The 20,709-nt window shown below is 38.2% G+C and overlaps 1 long non-coding RNA gene across 3 annotated transcripts in view; it reads left to right on the top strand.

Annotated features, from left to right (window-relative positions):
- The window catches only part of LOC123824028, a 108,676-nt gene that overhangs the window by 23,361 nt on the left and 64,606 nt on the right, over positions 1 to 20,709 (top strand). The window contains exons 4-5 of one of the 3 annotated variants that reach the window (XR_006786633.1): positions 6,942 to 7,027; positions 11,303 to 11,389. The exons of 1 other annotated variant lie outside the window; for it this stretch is intronic. This is a non-coding gene — a long non-coding RNA (uncharacterized LOC123824028). The remainder of the gene's footprint in view (positions 1 to 6,941; positions 7,028 to 11,302; positions 11,390 to 20,709) is intronic. One more of the 3 variants, XR_006786634.1, reaches the window with a different exon arrangement.

The following is a 20,709-nucleotide window of genomic DNA, read 5'->3' as shown; positions in this document are numbered from 1 at the left end:
TGAAAAGCCTTTCTTTTCTACTCCTAAGACATACCTAGTCACCCCCATTGTTCTTTGTTCATAGCTCAGTTAACATTATTTATTATTAATTGTTGTAAGTACTGTTTTTCATGTCTGTTTCCCTACTACAGTGAGCTTCTCTAGGTCACAGCTTGTGCCTTATTCATCTTGGCATCTTCAGCATTTAGGATAGTGCCTGACACAGGGTATCTGCTTAAATTTTCAACAGTGAGAGACAAAATGAGCATCTTCCAATCATGGATGGAATGCATGAGAAAGCTAATCTTTCCCCCAAAACTGAATATTCACTATTATTCAAATTAATTTTTTAAAAATTCCATGAATGATCATTTAATTATTTCAATTGAGGAAACAAGAAAATGAGGCTCAATTAAAGAAGAAATTGTAAATCTTTAAGCAATTGATATAGATTAGAATTGCTTGGTCATGATTAGACAATCAAAATTTGTGAGTTAGCAGGTAAAAATGAGAAATGTTTATGGATAAAAACTTGTTGCAGAATGTAAATAACAATGATGTTGTGTGACTTACCTCAACTATATTATGTGGATAGAAATTTCTTTAGTTCTGAGGGTTATCAATCAGAATAAGCAAAATCTCTGATGCTTCTGGGTGTTAACTCAATTTAGTTTATTTGGATTTTTGTTGCCTAACTTGTAGTCACTTGAACTAGGGGTCACAAAAGCAAATGGCTATAGGGGCCAGGCAAGTAGCAGAAGTGAACAAAGACAACTGGTATGATAAACCAGGACACTGGAAAAACTTGTGAACTAGAATCATGCCTGACATTATCTCAAAGTGACAGCCCTTATTCTGATTCAACAGATTGCGATGTGGAGAAACTTGGGGTCAATATGCCCTAATATCTAATTTTTAAAAAGATTTTATTTATTTATTTTTAGAGGGGAAGGGAAGGCGAAAGAGAGAGAAAGAAACATCAATGTGTGATTGCCTCTCGAGCACCCCCTACCAGGGACATGGCTCGCAACCCAGGCATGTACCCTGACTGGGAATCGAACCAGTGACCCCTTTCTTTGCAGGCAGGCCCTCAATCCACTGAGCTGCACCAGCCAGGGCATAATTTTTTTTATGAGAAGTCAAATATCTCAGTTTTTTATGGAAACTATTTTTATACTGACATAAATTTTAAAATAACTCATCTATATGGGTGTATCCTCTCTCAGCATTAACAGCTTAGGTTGTTTTGGACTAGCTGAGGGAAGCTAGAGGAACAAGACTAAATATTTTTTTAAAGATTTATTTATTTATTTTTAGAGAGGGAAGGGAGGGTGAAAGAGGGAGAGAGAGAAACATCAATGTGCGGTTACTGGGGGCCATGGCCTGCAACCCAGGCATGTGCCCTGACTGGGAATTGAACCTGCGATACTTTGGTTCGCAGCCCGCACTCAATCCACTGAGCTACACCAGCCAGGGCTTGGACTAAATATTAAAAAAAAAAAAAAAAGTAAAACCATGCAAAGTCAGCAAGGCTGTGAAGAATTGTGAGGTCAAGACCTGAGAGAGGATGAGGTGAACCTGATATTTGGGTCCACTTTTCTCCTAAAGGTTATGGTTGGTTCTGAAAGCTATGGCTGAGAGGATGAAAACGGAGAGACCTGCAGACAGACTCATGGAGATGGGACACCGAAAATTGGAGGTCAATGTTTGCCAAGGTGTAAGGATCTTGGTGCATACCTCTGGCAGTCAGTTTGCCCCTGGGAGGGCTATACTTAGCAATAACAGTAAACTAAAAATAGATAAATTCTCACAAGACTGAAAGCCAACCTTGAATGATCTCCATTTGCTGATTCTGTCAAGGTATTTAAGGGTTAGAGGGTCCTTAACCTAGCTGCTTGATCCAAGCCTACCTACATTCTCTCTGGGAGAGTGTGGAACTATACAGAGTCCCTTGACAGTTTTCAAAAATTGTCTGGTGATCAATAATAATCAGGCAAACAAAGAGACAGGATGTGACCAAAATCCAGAAGAAAAACAGACAAGAGGAACAGACTCACAGGTAATCCAGGTCATGGAGATTTCAGACACAGACTTTAAAAGCACCACCACCACTTATATTTAAAAAAATCAAAAGACAAGATGGAAAGTTTACAGGGAACTAGAAACAATAATAATTAAGCCGCCCAAATTTATACAATTAAAACACTATCTGGGCCATAAAAATACATACACAGGATATCAGATTTCAAGCACTGCTCTAGACATTCTGAGTGCAGATGTGGTATAGGGGCACCAGTGCAATATTGTTCTGGTTTATAGTACAGCATAAAGCATTTGGCAAAAGCAGTGATATCCTTCTCTATGGTCCACAAAATGTAGCAAAAATTATAGATACAAAAAAATTTTGAGACATTGATGAGGTTCAATTAGCCTCAACAATGAGTTCAACCTTTAATAGCTCTTGACAGGTATGAATTAACCTACCAAAATCTCCAAAATCAGGCATAAAATTTTTTGACAGGGATATGCTAAGTGATAGTACAGCAGGTCTATACAATCAAATACATCTAGTTTTGATACTTGGGTCTGATTCTACTGTGTAGGTGACCTTGGACCAGTTACCAAACTCTCTAAACATCACAGTCCTAAGTTCTAAAATACGCATAATTGATTTGTTGAAGTTTTTTAAATTAGAAAATGCCACATAAAATTTCTAAGCATAGTAGACCCCTAGTGCAGGTATGGAAGTTCACCTGTAGAGTGGTTGGCACAGAGAGGGTTTCTACCCAGTCTTCTTTCCTCTGTGTATCACCTAGAGCCCTTCCCACCCTGTTGCCTCCAACCACATACATTTCTGCACTCTTTCCTTATATTCATTTCTCTTACTTTATTTTGAGAGAGAAACAGAGGGTTTATTCCATGTAATTAATTACCACCATCTGGTATTAATACATTTTAATATGTTATCTGGAATATATTTAAATATATATCTGATAGTGAGTGTATTTTAGAACAGCATTGATTTAAATTTATTCTGAAAGTATCAAAAATGACCTTTTTACATTTCTGACAATATGTCCAGAATAAAATATCAGTATGAATTGTCTGTTCAAAGTAAAAAGAGAGTGGGTTACAGCTTTATATTTGTGTGGTTGATAGCCTCCCTTGTGTTAAGCAAGACAGTTTAGCAGAGTTCTGAGTCATCAGCAAGACCCCCAGCTGCTTTGGTCAATGCACAGGATGCTGGCAGAGGGAAAGCTTTTAAATTCATTCTCTGAAACCTTTATATTCAGGTCATCTTTCTTTTCTTTGGCATCTTCTTCTTTAAATGTAAGTTCCTACTATACCTTACCATTTTGAAAGACAAATATCATGAGCTATGCACAATTCAAAAATACAATGTCTGTATTCCAAATTATTTTGAAATACCCCTCATGGATAAAATGCTATCTGATAAATATCATTTATCAAGAAACTTCCAGTAAACTAAAAAAATTAGAGAATAATTTTTATATTAAAAGTTCATCAGAAGAGCACCTTTTATTTTTAGACTATGCACTTTAAATATTAGTACCCAGGAGAATTGTAATATGTTTGCTTCTTTTTATATAAAAAAATTGAACATTTTTTCTTTACTTGAAACTATTTAGACATGATTTTCTACATGATCTCTCTTTAAGTACTTTGTACTGCAGTTTTAACATCTCATTATTATAAAGATGGTTTGCCTCTAGGTTAACATCAGAAAAGTGGCAATATTATTAAAGAATGGAGTTTATATTATTTTGTGTAGTAAGATAATAGTTTATCTCACAGCATGCTTTCTAAATGTTAGAGTAAACTCTGTTGAACTCCAGTAAAACTTTTTGTAATTTAAGCAAAAAAAACACCTATATATGTATTCAGAAGAAAACTATATATATAAACACACTATATATATATATATATATGCATATATACATACTCAGAAGAAAAACATGTTTTACTATCTTTTGTTACTTCCTTATTGGAAAGAAATTTTAATCCCATGAGTACTATTTGATGACATTAAAAAACCAGGCACTTGGGGATATCGACCAGTGTCATTAGTTCTTGCGTGCTAGGCGCTCAGGGGTCCCTGTGCCCTGGGCACTTCCAGTGTCCTGAGGGCTTGGGAGGAGGTTTCTCGAAGGTAAGTTTGTTTGTGGTTTTTTTCTCCTCTCCTTCTCCTATTCCTCCTTCTCTTTCTTTTTAATAAACTTTCACTTTTAGAACAGTTTTATATTTACAGTCATTAGAAACAGTACAGAGAGATTCCATATATGGCACACCCAGCTTCTACTATTATTAATATTTTACCTTGGTATGATAAATATATAATTATAAATAATGAACCAATCTTGACACACTGCATTAACTAGTCTACTATTTATTCACATCCCTTTAGTTTTCACCTAATGTCCTTTTCTGTTCTAGCATCCCATTCAGAACACCACACTACATTTAGTTGCTGTGTCTCCTTAAGGCTCCTCCTGGCTGTGATAGTTTCTCAGGCTCGCCTTATTTTTAATGATCTTTGATAGTTTTAAGGAGTAGTTTGTTGTTCTCTAAAAAAAGACAAAAAGACTTTATCATAGAGTGAGAATCACACCTCGAGATCATTCACTTAGTTGAGGCAGAACTCCCATCAACTAAGAGTCCCGTGCTGAGGACGGGGCAGTTTCCTTGGCACAGCTCCTGGGCACTGCAGCGGAGCTTCCCTCAGGGCTCTTCTCTGAGCCCATTCAGGGGTGCCTCCAGGCAGCAGCTCTATTTCATACCACTTTCCTGACTCTGGGTGGTGATGTTTGGCCTCTGCAGCCCTTTTCTGGTCTACCCAATCTCTCCAGATTCCAGATATTTCTTTATGCCTAAAGTCCTAATTGCTTCTTTTAACTAGCAGTGAAGTCCAAACTATTAGTTGCAGAAATTTTGTACCCACTCACTCAAGGGAGGTGAGAACTCAGTCTTCAAACATCATGACTGCCTGCTATCTGCATCTTGGAGTGGAAAGGAGTTGTTTGCATTCCATCCTTCCTCCAGAACTCCTAACAATATCTAATGCAGGGGGGAAAAAAGACAAAACAGTTGAGTTTACATATCAAAATAGATTGAATGCTGATATTCTGCTAGACATAATCACAATACCAGAGTTAGCATTGTTAATAGGTGTGTATAAAATGCTGGAGGAGCATAGAGAAGTGAGAAACCAGATCTATTACTTAAGGGACAGGAAGAGGGGCAAGAAAGCAATCAGCATAGGCTAGAAGGCTTCTCATAGGTAATATCTGAACTGTGTCTTCAATAATGTATGGTGGGTAATGCCAGCATCTCAGATAGAAGTAATAGATGGAGCAAAGACAGGGGCACCTAAAATAACGTAATATTTAAGGAACTGCAAGTAATTCTGAAGTAGTGCAGAGTAGAGGGAATATGAGGGAGTGGCAGGAAGTGAGACCGGAAATGTAAGCAGAAATTAGTGAGATTGGAAAGTACCTTTTATGTCACTCTAAGTTCTAAGAATGCTGTTGAATGCTGTGAGGTTAGATCACCTTGCTGGCAGCGCAGTGGGGTTTAAGATCTAGATCATCAGAAAGGCTAGGTAGGATTAGAAAGTCAGGAGTTAGTACACACAGGGAAGATGTCCATCATCCCAAATGGACCATTTGGTAAAATGGTAAAAGAGCACATTTAAATCTTCCCTTTAAATGTTCTTAGCCTGCTGAGCCTGTGGATTGACTAGAAGTTGGCAATATAAGACTTAAGACTAGTTATATGAGACCTTAAAACTTTGGCTGCCTGGGCTAAGATGCTCTTTGGTCAAAGAGAAGTCCAGAAGGCTATTTGCCCTCTAGTGGCAACCACAAAGCACTTTCTATGTTGCTAGAAATAGGATTAGATTATGCAGAGCAGAACAGATCATCTCAGGAAGCTAGCACTCACTATACTGCATGAAGCTATTTAAATTAGTACCTAGACTTGAATATCTAGCTTAATACAAAAGTCTAATGTGAATTAGTTAAGACAGGAAAAAAAGGTAATGTTAAATAATAGAAATCTATCCTATGTAATACTAAGTTACATTCTCATTGATATTATTTATTACAGGTTTTCAATATTATCTTAATAGATAGGAATATATCTTTATCTCAGATTTTTAAGTATAGTAAACTAATTATTTTTCACGTGAAACATGTTTGGAGGTAGAGAGATAAGTGTCCTTGCATATCCAAGAATCTATTTTACACTCTATGATCTGTTCATTTAGATTTTGCACTTGCCCTATGAAGAACTTCAGCTACACAATTTAGCATTATAGACTTTCCAGTTCATTTCTTTCTTTCTTTGTCTTTTTTCTTTTCCACATAAATGGTATATATCCTATTGATGAACCTTTGGTATCAATTTTTATTTTTTAAACTGTTCAGTCTTTTGAGAAGGAATGGTTTCTCTGCTTTTGCTGAAGGCATTTTACAGAACCATATCATTATTTATTCATAAAGGTGAGTCTCTAGAATAAGGTAACATTACCACCGGCCTACTGTTGCTGGCACACACATGAATGCATTCATAATGGATGGAATGGCCTGTACTAGTGTTGCAGCTACAACAGACCTAAGGTCAGATATCTGAGAGAGCAAATCATATCATTATATTTGTTGAGAAATAAATAAGGGGTTCATGTTTAAAATTATCTAAAGGAAGGAAACCTGCATATAGAAAGGGTAGGGGGAAGAGAATGAGATGTGGAAAAGAATAGGGAAAACAAACTAAGGAAACCTAGTCTAGAAGAATATTTTGAACCAAGCCTTGCTAAGAAAGTGATTTTAATTTTGTTTCTGAGTTGTCTCTCTTGTTGGGGCAGGTTAATGATTGACCACTATAAAGCCTTTTTTCTTTCTTTTCTTTTCTTCCTTTTCTTCTTCATTTTTTTGTCCTGGCAGGCTCTCAAAGAAAAGGGAAATCTTTGAGAAACAGTGAGATGAAATTGCCTTAGAAAATTCTGACCAGATGAACATCAAACAGGCAGGTAAAATTTTTCCTGGAATGATTCTGTAGAGGTTTCCTTCTCTGGGAAGTGAAAGTATTTCACTAGAGAGGTCTCCTCCATCCAAATGGATGACTAATGATGAGAATATAGAGTGACCCACATAGAAAGAAATTCACTCCATGTGGCTAAAACATGGAGGGAGGTCACAAAATACATGCATAGCATAATGCTATTTTTCTATAAAAACACATTATATATATAATGTGTTTTAAAATGTGTTTATAATGTGTTATAAAAAATACAATTTGGAATGCTCTAATTTTTTTTAAGATTTTATTTATTTGTTTTTAGAGAGAGGGGAAGGGAGGGAGAAAGGGAGAGAAAAATCAATGTGTGGTTGCCTCTCAAGTGGCCCCTACCAGGGACCCAGCCTACAACCCAGGCATGTGCCCTGACTGGGCATCGAACTGGGGACCCTTTGGTTTGCAGCCCACACTCAATCAACTGAGCTACAACAGACAGGGCTGGAATGTTCTAATGTTAATAGGGATTGTCTCAGGTTGGTGGGATTGTGGATAATCCTGGCCCCTGCTCCCATTTTTTAGTTATCTATATATTTAAAAATAAATTTTTATAAAAGGATGCAAATGTTTTCTTAAAACAGAAAAGATAGTTATATTGTAGGTAGCTAACCATTCATAAATACTCATATTTATATATGTAAAAATGATTGATTTGGGTATTAAAATATTTAATGTCCTATAGGAGCTAGAAAAAAAGTTAAATGCTAGTCTGACTTTAGAGTGGCATAAACTTTTTGAATATCTAAAGCTAATAAATAAAAGAAATAATTTATTTTATCTCATAATTTTTAAAGCCTCTATAAGTTTTAAAGTGGAAATACTGTTTCAGTAAGGATTAAAGACACATACTAAACTCAGATAAAATGTTTACAATATTCAAAACCAATTAAAAATGTTTAGCACAATGCCTGTAACAAGAAAGGGATGTAATAAATATGTCCTTATTGTTCATATTAATAGATATAATCTATTTTTTGCAAATCGGTAAGAAAAAATTTTTTCGAAGTTGGACAATCAAAATGAACTAACAATTTCCTTGTCATGAATAGATAATAAATATATGGACTCAAGTTCAAGCTATTTAATAATTGTTATACACATACATGTTAAAATTGTCTGTATATACAATTTATAAACGTATGTGTATATATAAATAAGTATGTTTTATAAAATATAATTTAAATATATTGATTTATATAACATAAATATATTCATTTATATAAATATATATTTATATTGATCATTTATACATATATTGTCACCTACCACAAAAACAAAAAACTATAAAAAAAGAAAAGTGATAGTTTCTAGTGCTGGCAAGTTTTCAGATAAATGGGTGCTTATATGCTACGCACGTGAGAAAATGAATCAATACAAACTTTGTAAATGGTAATTTGTCAGTGCATATCAAAACCTTAAAAATATTTATAACTTTCAACCCACCAATCCCATGCTTAGGAATGTATCTTAAAGAAGCAGTCAGTAATATTAATATATACTCTTTAAAGATCCAGTAATTTCACTGGTAGGAATTTAACCTACAAAAAAAGCTCTCACATGTAAAATGACACAGAGGTGGGGTTATTTTTTTCAGCTCTGTAATAAGAGATTACAGAGCTGATGGTGACCTAGGAAGCAACCTAGGTCACCATCAATAGGATATTGTGGAAGAATAACAAAGTGAAAAAGAATGTGATTATATAGAAAAAAATATTAAAATTTAATATTTTTACATTTAAAGATACAAAATAGCATAAAGTGGGGGAAATGGGAATGTATTTCTACTTGCTTATGTAGTGTTTATTTTTAAATGCTCTGAAAGGGTACCCAAGAAATGAACAGTAGTGACTTCTGTGGGGTGTGAGTAGGAAATTAGGCAGATGTAGGACAAGAATGAAAGGAAAAATATTCTTTATTTAGTTTTTGAACATGTGAATATATTATTTTATAACTGAGTGAATTGAATTTTAAATAATATTCACAGAATGCAGTTATAAGGTAGTGTATAAACCAAGTACTTTTTATTTAATTTATTTTTTCTGATCCATCTATCCTTTATTCCGTGACTGACTGCTGAGCTGCATCCAAGCAACAGTACCCCAAGTACTTTTTAAATGTCCAAACTGAATAAATACAATATCCTGAAATTAACTGTGCTTATCTTTCCTTTTTGAGGACAGAAAAAATGTTTTTCTTTTCTTGGCATCCTCACATAAAAAAAATACCTGACACATGATAGATACTCAATTTTAGAGAAATGAATAAATCGATGACGGCTTAAAAGTTAAGTTAGTCACCAAGGAAAAAGCCACGAAGAATTCTCACTTTTAGAATTTTTTCACATCAAAAAGTGAAATGATTTTTGAGAGAAGATTGAAAATAAAAGTTCCAAGGGTCCAAGTGCTATTTTAAACACTTATCTCTTATCATCTCTAAGGAGGCTATTCATAGAGATTGTTAAAGCTAAGATAAAACCAAGTGAAATAACTGCAAGGCAACACACTGCTCCACTATGGTACCACATAGGTTCATAAACCAGGTTTATCATTTCCATCCAATAATGAGCCAAATCTTTTTTCCTTTTCTTGCCAATGAGGGATATCAGGATATGTTCACAACTCAGCCATGACAGTTAATGAGGGATAGAAGACAATGAGCTTAGAATATGTGCTATAAACCATCAAAATCACTACAAAGCAGACCAAGTATTAAAAATGATCTAGTGCTAGTGTAATAGTTAACACTAGGGGAAATGTTCAGGGGCAGAAATGCAGTCTATGGAATGAGCTGGTGACTATATATTAGATTAGTGATTTTCAACACTGGCTGCACATTATAATCACCTGGGGAGCTTTTAAAAATACTGATGCCAGGACTGCACTCCCAGAGAGTCTGATTAAATTTGTGTGGGGTGGAGTCCGAGCATTCCTATTTTTTATAAAAGCTCCTGAGGTGATGCTGATGTGGACTCAGGGTTTGAAAAACATTGGATTAGAATATGAGAAGGATGGAGGGAATTATATTACAGGAAAAATGAGTTAATCAGCTGGTTCCAGCCATTATAATGTATTCAGAAACAAAAATTTTTAGATTAAGCCCTAAAATTCCATGCTTGGACTATTAAATTATTTCCTATAGTTCAGTTTCTCTTGCTTCATTCTTCATGTTTCTACCTTGCGTAACAGTACCAAATTGCTTTTCTTTCTATCAACCACTGCTCTCTACAGAATGTATGCAATCTAAATACCTCAGCATGGCTGCCACTCTGAGCTCTGTCATTGCCTAATGAAATCATTTTTCTCTTCAGTTTCCTCATCGACTTCAAATTAGTGGGACTGATAACTTCTAAGGTACTTTTCAGCTCAAAAATGTTGAGTTCTTTGGTTCATTGTCATACTACCCACCCCGCCAGTTAAGACCCAATGTTATCTTTTGTAGTTCCTCCAAATATTTTCTGAAGTCAAACAAAATCATCTCCACTACCCTATTTATTTCTTGCTCTTTTTCCCTCCAGTGCTGTTCATTTAGGCTATTTGCTCTCCCTTAGCCTAGCATATCCCCAGTCACCTGGCTCCAGCTCACCTCCTCTACAGGATTTCAGGAAATGACACCACTTTACATCTATCATATTCTTACTATACTTCCTTATTACTTTGGAGTGTAGACTCTCAAAGTTGGTCTAGGGTTAGAATCACTTGTACTTGTTATACATCCATAATCCCAGCCCTCACACAAGTCTCTGTTTCAACTAGGTGCACATCAAACTTTGAGAGGCAATGGCCAATAATAGTTTATTAGCATCTTTTGTTTTCTAGTTTATTTCTTGTATATCTTTAAAGATTTTCAGGTTTGGAATCCTATTTCTAATTTTAGGAAAATAACTAAAATTTCTAGTATTTCCTGTTCACCTAACATTTCACATGGACTGTTTGTTGCATGACCATTGTGTTCACCAAATACAATTACAGGAATAGTAAACTCAAAATTTAGTTTTAAAGGTTGAGAAATATAATGATGGCTTTATAGAACTTTAGGGGTCTTAAGAAAATATCTCACCAAGTTTCCTTTTACAAATGAAAAAAGGGAGGCCCAGAGAGGGAAATGACTGCAGCAGCGAGGGTAGATTTGACGTCTATAATCTATCTTCATGTTTTCCACTTTTAGTAACAATGCATTGCCAATCTTTTTTTTTTTTAATCCTCACCTGAGGATATGTTTATTGATTGTACAGAGGTGGTGCGGGGGAAAGGAGAAAGAGACAGAAAGAAACGTCCATTGGTTGCCTTCAATGCCCACGCTCCCGGAACCAGTAACCTAGGTACGTGCTGTGACAAGGAACGGAACCGAAACCTTTTGGTATGGCACTACAACCTAGACTCCCGGCCAGGACTGTATCTTGAACACTGACTCTCCCCAACACGACCAAAAAAAAAAAAAAAAAATAGACTGTTGCTTGGGGATTCAAGTATACTTACTTTTATTTTATGCAAGCCTTTACGCAAAGGTTATTTGCTTTTGCGTTGCAGATTATCCGTCATATTTTAGGGTCCTTAAACACGTGTCTGAGAGAACGGTAAATGCCGGGGATACTGAATGGCCATGATCTAAGTGCTTGGCTTTCTAGAGGTCAGTCTAAGAGACAGCAAGACAAGACAAAGGAAAAAAAACCCCATAAAATTGAATACAAAAGCAATAAAATTGAAGTTCTTTGAATTCTAGACCCTTAAAAGCACTGTGCAGTACAGCACAATGGAATAATGGAATAAAATGACCGCATCATGTGTTCGTTACATTTCTTTCTTCCCAGTAGTTTTGAGCTCTTTCAAGCCCCTTGATTCCTCTTTGTGTGTGTGATACCAGCAAAATGCAGAACACAGTAAGGCCGCAGTGAATTAATTCAGCACTTTCAAAGTCTACCTTATCTACAGAAACAAGTTTTGTTTTCCTTTTTTTAAATGAGTAAGTCGCAATAAGTGCAAAGCAAGCCCTCTCTAACTGAACCACTACCCAGTCCCGGCCCTCCCTGTAGACGCCCGTGGGGTATTGGCAGAACGCAAGGACCGCGAGGCTGAGCCACATCCCGGGTAGGAGGAGTGAAGATCCTCAGCCCGACTCCGCCAAGAACGCGCCGGCCTTCCAGGGACAGGCGGGGCGGGGCGGAGGCGCCTCCAGCCCGCCCGCGGGGCCGGGCGGTCGCGGAGCATTCCTGAGCCCTCCTCTAGCGCCCCGCGCCCCGCGCTCCCTCCCCCGACAGCTGATTCATTGGCTCGGCCGCCCAGACTGCCTGGCGCCGGCCACGTGACGTCACCCATTCACCCAGCCCGCCTTCCCCCTCTGCTGGCGCCGGCCAGGCGGTCTCCCTGACAACGCAGACGCCAGCCGGCACAATGACTTCCAGCTGGAGCAGCTCTCCTGCCCGCGCTTTCGCTTGCTTGCGCTGGGTTTTAAGAGCTCGGGGGTGGATTTCTTTCTGTCTTTTCTTTCCTTTTTTCCAGGCTCCTGTGGGTTCCCCCTGCCGGGAAATGCACTCTCTCTAGTTTTCTAAGGCTCTGGTCCCGGTCTCTTGTGAAGCGTGCTTGTAGGCGCCCTTCCTCGGTCGCGGGCTCCCGGGGCTCTGTGTTTTGCTGGGCAGCATCCCACGCTGGGCTCGGCAGGCCTACTGGCAGTTGGGTTCAGCCCTTGCAGCGCTAACACCTGCAGAGTCGAGGCTCCAGCCAAAAGGCGTAAAGCAAAGGAGGAAAAATTCATTGCCATAATAGCGAAAATGGCAAACCTCAGCTGTCTTAGAGAAGAATGTCTAAGTAGGTGTTGATTACCTCCCACAATCACAAAACTTTCTTTAAAAGAATTCGCACCATCCCCTGTTAAAACGCGGTGGTTCTCTTTGTGCTTTTCACGATAGTTAGGAATTTAACGCTTCTAAACGGATAAATCTTTCCAAAACAGAAAACAAGTCTGGGAAGTTATGTTATAAATTAGAATAAAGAGTGTATGAGCACCATACTCAGAGAGAGGAAGAGGAAATGGGAGGGGGGGTTGAGGGAGGGAAAATAAGGAAAAGAGAAAGGAGGTGGGGGAGGGGCGAGAAAGAGACGGTACTGATTGGAGGTTTTTTTCCGAGTAGGGCAAAAATGCGTAACGCGACCTCTTCCCACCCTCTCCTCACCCCCATCTAAAGATCTTGAAGCCTTGGAAGTGAGGGGGAAAAGAAAACATAGTCGTTGACTAGAGTTTGTTGGGAGGTAATTCCTTACGCTTCATGTCATATTTTTGCCAAATCTCTTGCTTCAAAACAGCTGCATTTTTGGATGTAAGTCCACAACCGAGAACTAGGCGAAACCCTCCCATGGATAGCATAAATCTGCATTGTTGACACCGCTCATCTGCAGGATCAATGAGCCCAGATGATGCAAACTCCCTTTCCAGCTCTTGTAAAAATACCTCCCACGAAAACAAGCACTTTGGCCCTTTTCTACTTTCTATTCGTCCAGATTACAGCATATCCTTTTTTTGTTTGTTATTTATTGTCTATATATTTGTCCTGTCCTCAAGCAGGCTTAAAACTCTTGAAGGCAGAAAAGGACTCTTCCTTAAACTTGAAATCTTCTGGCCCATCTGAATAGGTGTACAGTGTGTATCTTGATGATGGTGCTAAGGAATGATTAATAAGCACACAAAGTAGTTAGTTGGTCGAGTCATCATTTATCGACTTATAATAATCCTTGGCTTTTACATCTTCAACACACTTGAACAGTTCAATAAAAAGAGACCTTATTAGGAAGTAGTTGATGATCGTTAATAAAAATAACTAATACATTCGAATACATGGTTGAGAGAAATATTTACCATTCACATGTTTCCCAGGGATACGGCTAGGAACTTGCTAGTCAGCAGTTTGTTAATTTCTTTTTTAAACCCTCGAACTTACTTTGTTACCCATCAAAAATGAGGACTCAGTGAAACATTAATTTTCTAAAATTGTTGCATATTTAAATGTGATTGTAATTGCTCCTTAGCATTTTAAAATTATAACACCAATACCAAATGCTTTAGAATCCAAAGAACAGTCTGTCAGGGTTAGCGTTTTGTGTAAAATGGTCTGTAACATAATGATGACTGATTATCCCATCCACATTGTTTGCATTCATATAAATGCTAGATTTCAACATTAGGGGAGGAAAAACCCTCAAGAGACGTCAAATAGATTTGATTTGAACATTTAATTTTCCTCTTCTACCTTGCACTACACTTACAGCTGTGCTACTCACCTGTAGTTTCAGTAACAGTACAGCTGCCAGTGGTTTGGAACCCTAGCCACACTTTAGAAGTACCTTGTGAACTTCTGAAAAATGCGGTTGGTTAAGTTCCTTCCCTAGATATTTTATTTACTTGGTCTGGGTTGTGGCCAGGGCATCTGTTTTTTTCTACCTTTTATTTTAAATTATAGATTCACAGGAAGTTGCAAGACAGTAGAGGTCTCATATCCTTCACTTTGTATCCACCACTGGTTACATTTTACATAACTATAGTAGGATGAAATCAGGAAATTGACATTGGTATAAAGTGTTTCTATAATTATGGGATCTCATCACGTGTAGATTCCTTGAAGCCCCTGCACAGTAAACACACAGAACTATTCCAACACCCCAAAGATCTTCCTCATGGCATCTCTTTATAATCATCACAATCATCACTCCTGCCTCTCTCCCCACCACACACACCATCCCAGCCCTTGACAGCCACTGATCTATTCTCCATCTCTATTTGTCATTTTGAGAGTGTTATGTTAATTGATTCTTACAAGCTTGTGACCTTTTGAAATTGGCTTTTTTCACTCAGCACAATGTCCTTGAAATCCATACAAATTGTTGCATGTATCAATAGTTTATTCCATTTTATTACTGCAATTATTTCATCCCATGAATATACCACAGTTTGTTAATTATTCACCTATTGTAGGGCATGCTGGTTGTTTCCCTTTGGGGTGCTATTACAAATAAAGCTGCTGCAAACATTCTTGTACAGGTTTCTGTGTGGACATAAGTTTTTATTTCTGTAGGATAAATGCTCAGAAGTGTGATTGCTAATTCATATGGTAAGTATATGCTTAGTTTTTAAAGAAACTGTCAAACTATTTTCCAGATCTGCTGTCCTATTTTACTTTCCCCAACAGCAATGCATGAGAGAGCCAGTTTCTACCATCTTTGCCAACATTTTTTATTTTAACTGTTCTCATAGGTATGTAGGGATATCTCACCATGGTATTATTAATTTGCATTTTCCTAATGACTAGTGATATTTTAATGTCATTATTTGTCATCCACATATCCTCTTCAGTGAAATAGCTCTTCATGTCTTTTGCCCATTTTCTTACTGGATTGTTTTTTGCTACTGTTGAATATTGAGACTTCATGAATTTTAGATGAGTCCTTTATCAGAAATGTGGTTTGCAAGTAATTCATCCCAATCTTTTCATTCTGTTACCAAGATACTTTGGAGAGCAGTTTTTAATTTTGATGAAATACAAATGTTCAATTTTTTATCTTATGGGTCATGCTTTTGGTGCCATGTCTAAGAACTGTCTACCAAGTCCTAGGTCCTGAAGATTTACTCCTTTGCTTTTTTTCCTAAAAGTTTTATAGTTTTACATTTAAGACTATGCCCCATTTTGAGCTTTTATGTAAGTGTGAAGTTTAGATCATACATTTTTTGTTTTTTCTTTTGCCTGTGGATATCCCAATTTGTTGATAAAGACTATTCTTCCTCCACTGAATTGCTTTTGTAGCTTTGCAAATATCAGCTGGTAGTATTTGTGGGCATCTATTTCAGACTTCTCTATTTTGTTCTATTGATCTACATATGTATCTCTCCATAAGAACAACCTTATCATGATAACTGTGGTTATGTGATAACCATTGAAATTGAGTGGACGATTCCTCCATTATTTTTACTTTTGTACATTTTTAAGTCATTCTGGGATTTCACTAGGAATTGTGTTACTGAATATCACGTAGGGTCTCCCAATGTGTGAACATAGTATGTCTCTGCATTTATTTAGATCTTATTTGATTTCTTTCCTTAGCATTTTATAGTTTTAGTATATAAGGTCTGAGCATATTTAGATTTATACCTAAGTGTTTCACTTTGTTGAGCAAATGTATATAGTATTATATTTTTAATTTCCATTTACATGTACTCTCTGCTAATTTATAGACATTTAGTTGATTTTTATATGTTGAGCTTATATTCTATGACCTTGATACACTCACTTGTTCTAGGAGGTTTTTTGTTTGTTTGTTTTAAGATTCCTTGGGATTTATTTATTTTTATTTAGAGAGTCATGTCTGCAAATAGGGAGTTTTAGTTTTTTCTGTTTCATTTTTCCTGCCTTATTGTGCTGGCTAAAACTTCCAGTATTATGTTGATTAGCAATGATGAGGTGGGGCTTCCTTACTTTGTTCCTGATAGTGGAGGGAAAGCATTCAGTCTTTCATTGTGAGTATGATGTTACTTACAGGTTTATTTTTCTTTGTCCATTTAAAGAAGTTCCCCTCATTCCTAGTTTTCTGATAATTTTTACCATTAATGGATATTGAATTTTGTTAAGTGCTTTTCTGCATCAATTGATACAATGATGTGATTTTTCTTCCTTAGCCTGTTAATATGATAGATTATATTGATTTTTAAATATTAAACTAGCCTTGTATCCAGGAATAAACATCAGTGTATCATGGTATATTATCCTGTGCTGACATAGTGTTAAATCTATTTGCTAATATTTTGTTAAGGGTTGTTCATTTATATTCATAAGAGATATTAGACTGTAGTTTTCTTTTTCTTTATTGCTTTTTGTTGTATTGTCTTTGTCTGGTTTTGGTATCAGGATAATATTCTAATATTAATGACAATAGAAGGTGTTTCTGCCTCTTCTATTTTAGGGAAGAGAATGTGTTAATTTTGGTGTTAATTTTTCTTTAAATATTTGGTAGAATTCTACAGTGAAACAACCTGAGCCTGGAGGTTTCTTTTTCTGGAGGTTTAAACTTATAGATCTAATTTCCTTAATAGTTATAGGGCTATTCAGATCACTTCTTTGAGTTGGGGTTGTTTGTACTTTTTGAGGAATTGGTTCATTTTATCTAAGCTTTCAAATTCATGTTGTTACAGAACAGGTCCAAGAGGGGCACAATATACCATTACCAAAAGGATTCCCTGCTAGGTTTGTTATGCCTGTGGCCAGAGGAAAGACATCTCTCAAGGTCAGAGATTTGTGAAAAAGAAAGGAATTATTTATTCAAGTTATTCAGACTTACGAGCAATGACTCAATGTCTTCATTAAAATCCCAAAGTCCCTTAAAACACCCACAAACACACATAGTCCTTCCTTTTCTCTCTGCCCTAATCTGGGGTACCCTATCTCAGGAAAAGTAGAAGTCCTTGATTCAGGCTCCCAGCACCATCAGCTGTGTCGCTGTCAGGATCTCCAATTAATCCAAAGTCATGTGGCACCTTCTCATGGCCACATTTTTACCCCTTCTCAGGGGTAAAAGTCCTTTCACCCCTTTTGTCTTGCAGGTAAAGTCTCTCCTGCTTCCTAAGCTACGTGGCCAAAGGGAGCACCCCAAAGCCATGGGGTCCTCACTTTCGCCAAAGACGCGGGTGTCCCCCCCATAAAAGCTGCAGAGGTGCCCACCCTGGCAAAATCGCATAGTTCTCTCCCAGCAAAGCAGCATGGTTCTTCCTCACATGGCTGCCGAGTGGCAGTTCTCTGCTAAAGCCACATGGTGATTGTCCCTCACATGGCTGTGGGAGTCCCCACTCTGGCCAAAGCCCCATGATTCTTCCTTGAATGCTGCTGTATCTGGGTTTAAATCTGAGTCAATCTTCCTCTGCAGCCCCATTTCCAACTCCTCCTACAATAGACTACACTTGCCAGCACTCCCGTATTTTTCAGCTTTTCTGGGCTGCCATGGTAAGTCTGGGCAAGTGTGGCCCTGTGGAGTGGAGCCAATCATCTCCAACCTCTCATGAAAGCTCTGTCTGTAATCAGAGGGAGTTGCCTCCCAGTTACATCTTGGGTGGAAGTCACTCCCTTTTTCCTCGCTCAAAGCATGGTCACAGCTATTTAGCATATCAGTGACAGCAGTTAAAGGTTGTAGATATGTTAAATGACCATGCCAGAGGTTAGCTGCAAAGCTGTTGTTATGCAAAAACAGTTCTCAGTGGCCCTGCTCCAAGTGTCCCTTCCCCCAACTCACACCTATTGGTTTTGGGGAGGTGAGGACATCCTATATATCTTTCTAGTATTTCCTGGACACTGAGTTCTGGATCCCATTCCAAATCCCTATTTGGGGTCCCTCTCTCGGCTGCCCCCTGTTACAATGTATTTAGTATTCTCTTATTTTTCTTTTGATGTCTGCAGGATCTGTAATGATATCAGATATTAAATTTTCATTCCAAGTATTATTAATTTGTGTTTTCTCTCTTTTTTTGGTCAGTCTTCCTAGAGATTGGTCATTATGGTTGATGTTTTTTTCAAAGAACCATCTTTATGTTTTACAAATCTTTTTTATTATTCTGTTTTCAATTTCATTGATTTCAACTGTTATCTTTACTGTTTTCTCCCTCTGCTTTCTTTGGGTTTATTCCACACTTCCTTTTTTTAGGTTCTTGGGATAGGATCTTAGATTTTTGTTTCCTGATTTCTACTGTAACCTTTTAGTGATATAAATTTCTTCTTCAGCACTGTGTTCACTGCAGTGAATTTAGTGTGTTGTATTTTCATTCAGTTTAATGTATTTTTAAAATTTTTATTGAGATTTCCTCTTTAACTCATGGATTATTTAGAAGTGTATTATTTAGTTTCTAAGTGTTTATTTTCCTGTTATCTTTCTGCCCATGACTTCTAGTTTGATTTTTATTATGGTCATGTTACAGAACAGAACAAGGGGGGCCTGGGACAATATACTATTATTGAAAGAAGGCCCCGGGTCCGTTATGTCCGCCGCCAGAGGAAAGACGTCTCTAAATGCCAGAGATTCGTGAAAAGGAAAGGAAATGTTAATTAATGCTATACAAACTTAAAGTAGTGACCTAATGTCTTTATCAAAAATCCCAAAGTCACTTAAAACACCCACAAACAGACACAGTCCTTCCTTCCTTCCCCCTTTGCCCAGTCCAGAGTACCGTATCTCAGGGAAGGAAAACGAAGTCCATGGCTCAGACAGTCCTCTGGTTCTTAGTCCTCCTTCTCGACTGGGAGACCTCCCTGGGTTCCCGGCACCCTCGGCTGAGTCGCCAGGATCTTTGCTAAAACCAGGTGGTGGTTCCCCCTTCTGAAGCTGTGGGGGTCCCCACTCCGTCCAGGCCTCGTGGTTCTCTCTCTCTGGGATGCGGGAGTCTCCACTCTGCTAAAGACGCGTGGTTCTCTCTCTCTCTCAGGGCTGCGGGAAGGGGAGAGCCCCCACTCTGCCAAAGCCGCGTGGTTCTCTCTCTCTGGGATGCGCATGGTTCTCTCCTTCTCAGGGCTGCGCATGGTTCTCTCTCTCTGGGATGCGCATAGTTCTCTCCCCAATGGCCGCCAAGTCTGGGTTTTAAATCCCCGTGGCCAGTCTTCCTCTGCAGCCTCATTTCCGACTCCTCCCACACTCGGCTTCACATGCCAGAACTCGTATCCTTCCAGCTTTACTGGGCTGCCACCATGAGTCTGGGCAGGTGTGGCCCCATGTCCTGGAGCCAACCCTCTCCGAGCTCCCACGCAGGCGCTGCAGCCCGGGGGATCTGCCCCCAGTCACGTGTTGGTGGGGAAGTTACTTCCATTCCCCCGGCTCAGAGATGATCACAGCTATTTAACATATCTAAGTGACCAGCCAAAGGCCACAGATATGCCAAACGACCACGCCAGAGCTCAGCTGCAAAACAGCTCTCAATGGTCCTGCTCCACCCGTCCCCTCCCCCAACCCACACCCTGGGTGGGGGGGGGGGGTTTGGAGACATCTTAAAATCTCCTGGACACCTTAAGTTCTGGACCCCATTTCAAATGCCCATTTGGGGTCCCCCCTCTTGGCTGCACCCTGTAACAGTCAGAGAATATGCTCTGTCTGATTTAATTCTTTAAGATTCTTTAAGGTTTGTTTTATGGCCCAGGATATGCTCCATTCTGGTATATGTTCTGTGATTGTTTGAAGAGTGCTGCTCTCGTGGGTGGAGCGTTCCCTATGTGTCAGCTAGCTTCTGCTGAACGATGTGAGCTTGACTTCTTTTACATCTTTGCTGATTTTCTGTCTGGTTGTTCAGGCAGTTGTTGAGAGAGCAGTGTTGAAGTCCCCTTGTAATTGAGGATTTGTCTGTTTTCCCTTTCAGATGTAATAGTTTTTGCTTCACATACTTTGCAGCTCTGTTGTTTGGTTTATCACTTAAATTGCTATGACTTCTTGGTAAATTAACACTTTTAGTGTTATCTAATGTTCCTCTGTCCCTAGTAATTTTCTTTGCTTTGAAGTGTAGTTTTAATAATGTTCACATAGCCATTTCTACTCTCCTGAGTAATGCTTACATGGTGTATCTTTTCAGTCCTCTTACCTACATCAAAATATTTGAAGTGAGCTTCATGTAGACATCATATAGTTGGATTGTGTC

Source organism: Phyllostomus hastatus, unplaced genomic scaffold (assembly GCF_019186645.2).
Source record: "Phyllostomus hastatus isolate PE091 unplaced genomic scaffold, TTU_PhHast_1.1 phas_contig_524, whole genome shotgun sequence".
NCBI classification, from domain to species: domain Eukaryota; kingdom Metazoa; phylum Chordata; class Mammalia; order Chiroptera; family Phyllostomidae; genus Phyllostomus; species Phyllostomus hastatus.
Note: the sequence above shows the minus strand (reverse complement) of the source record. Positions and strands in the feature narration are given on the sequence as shown.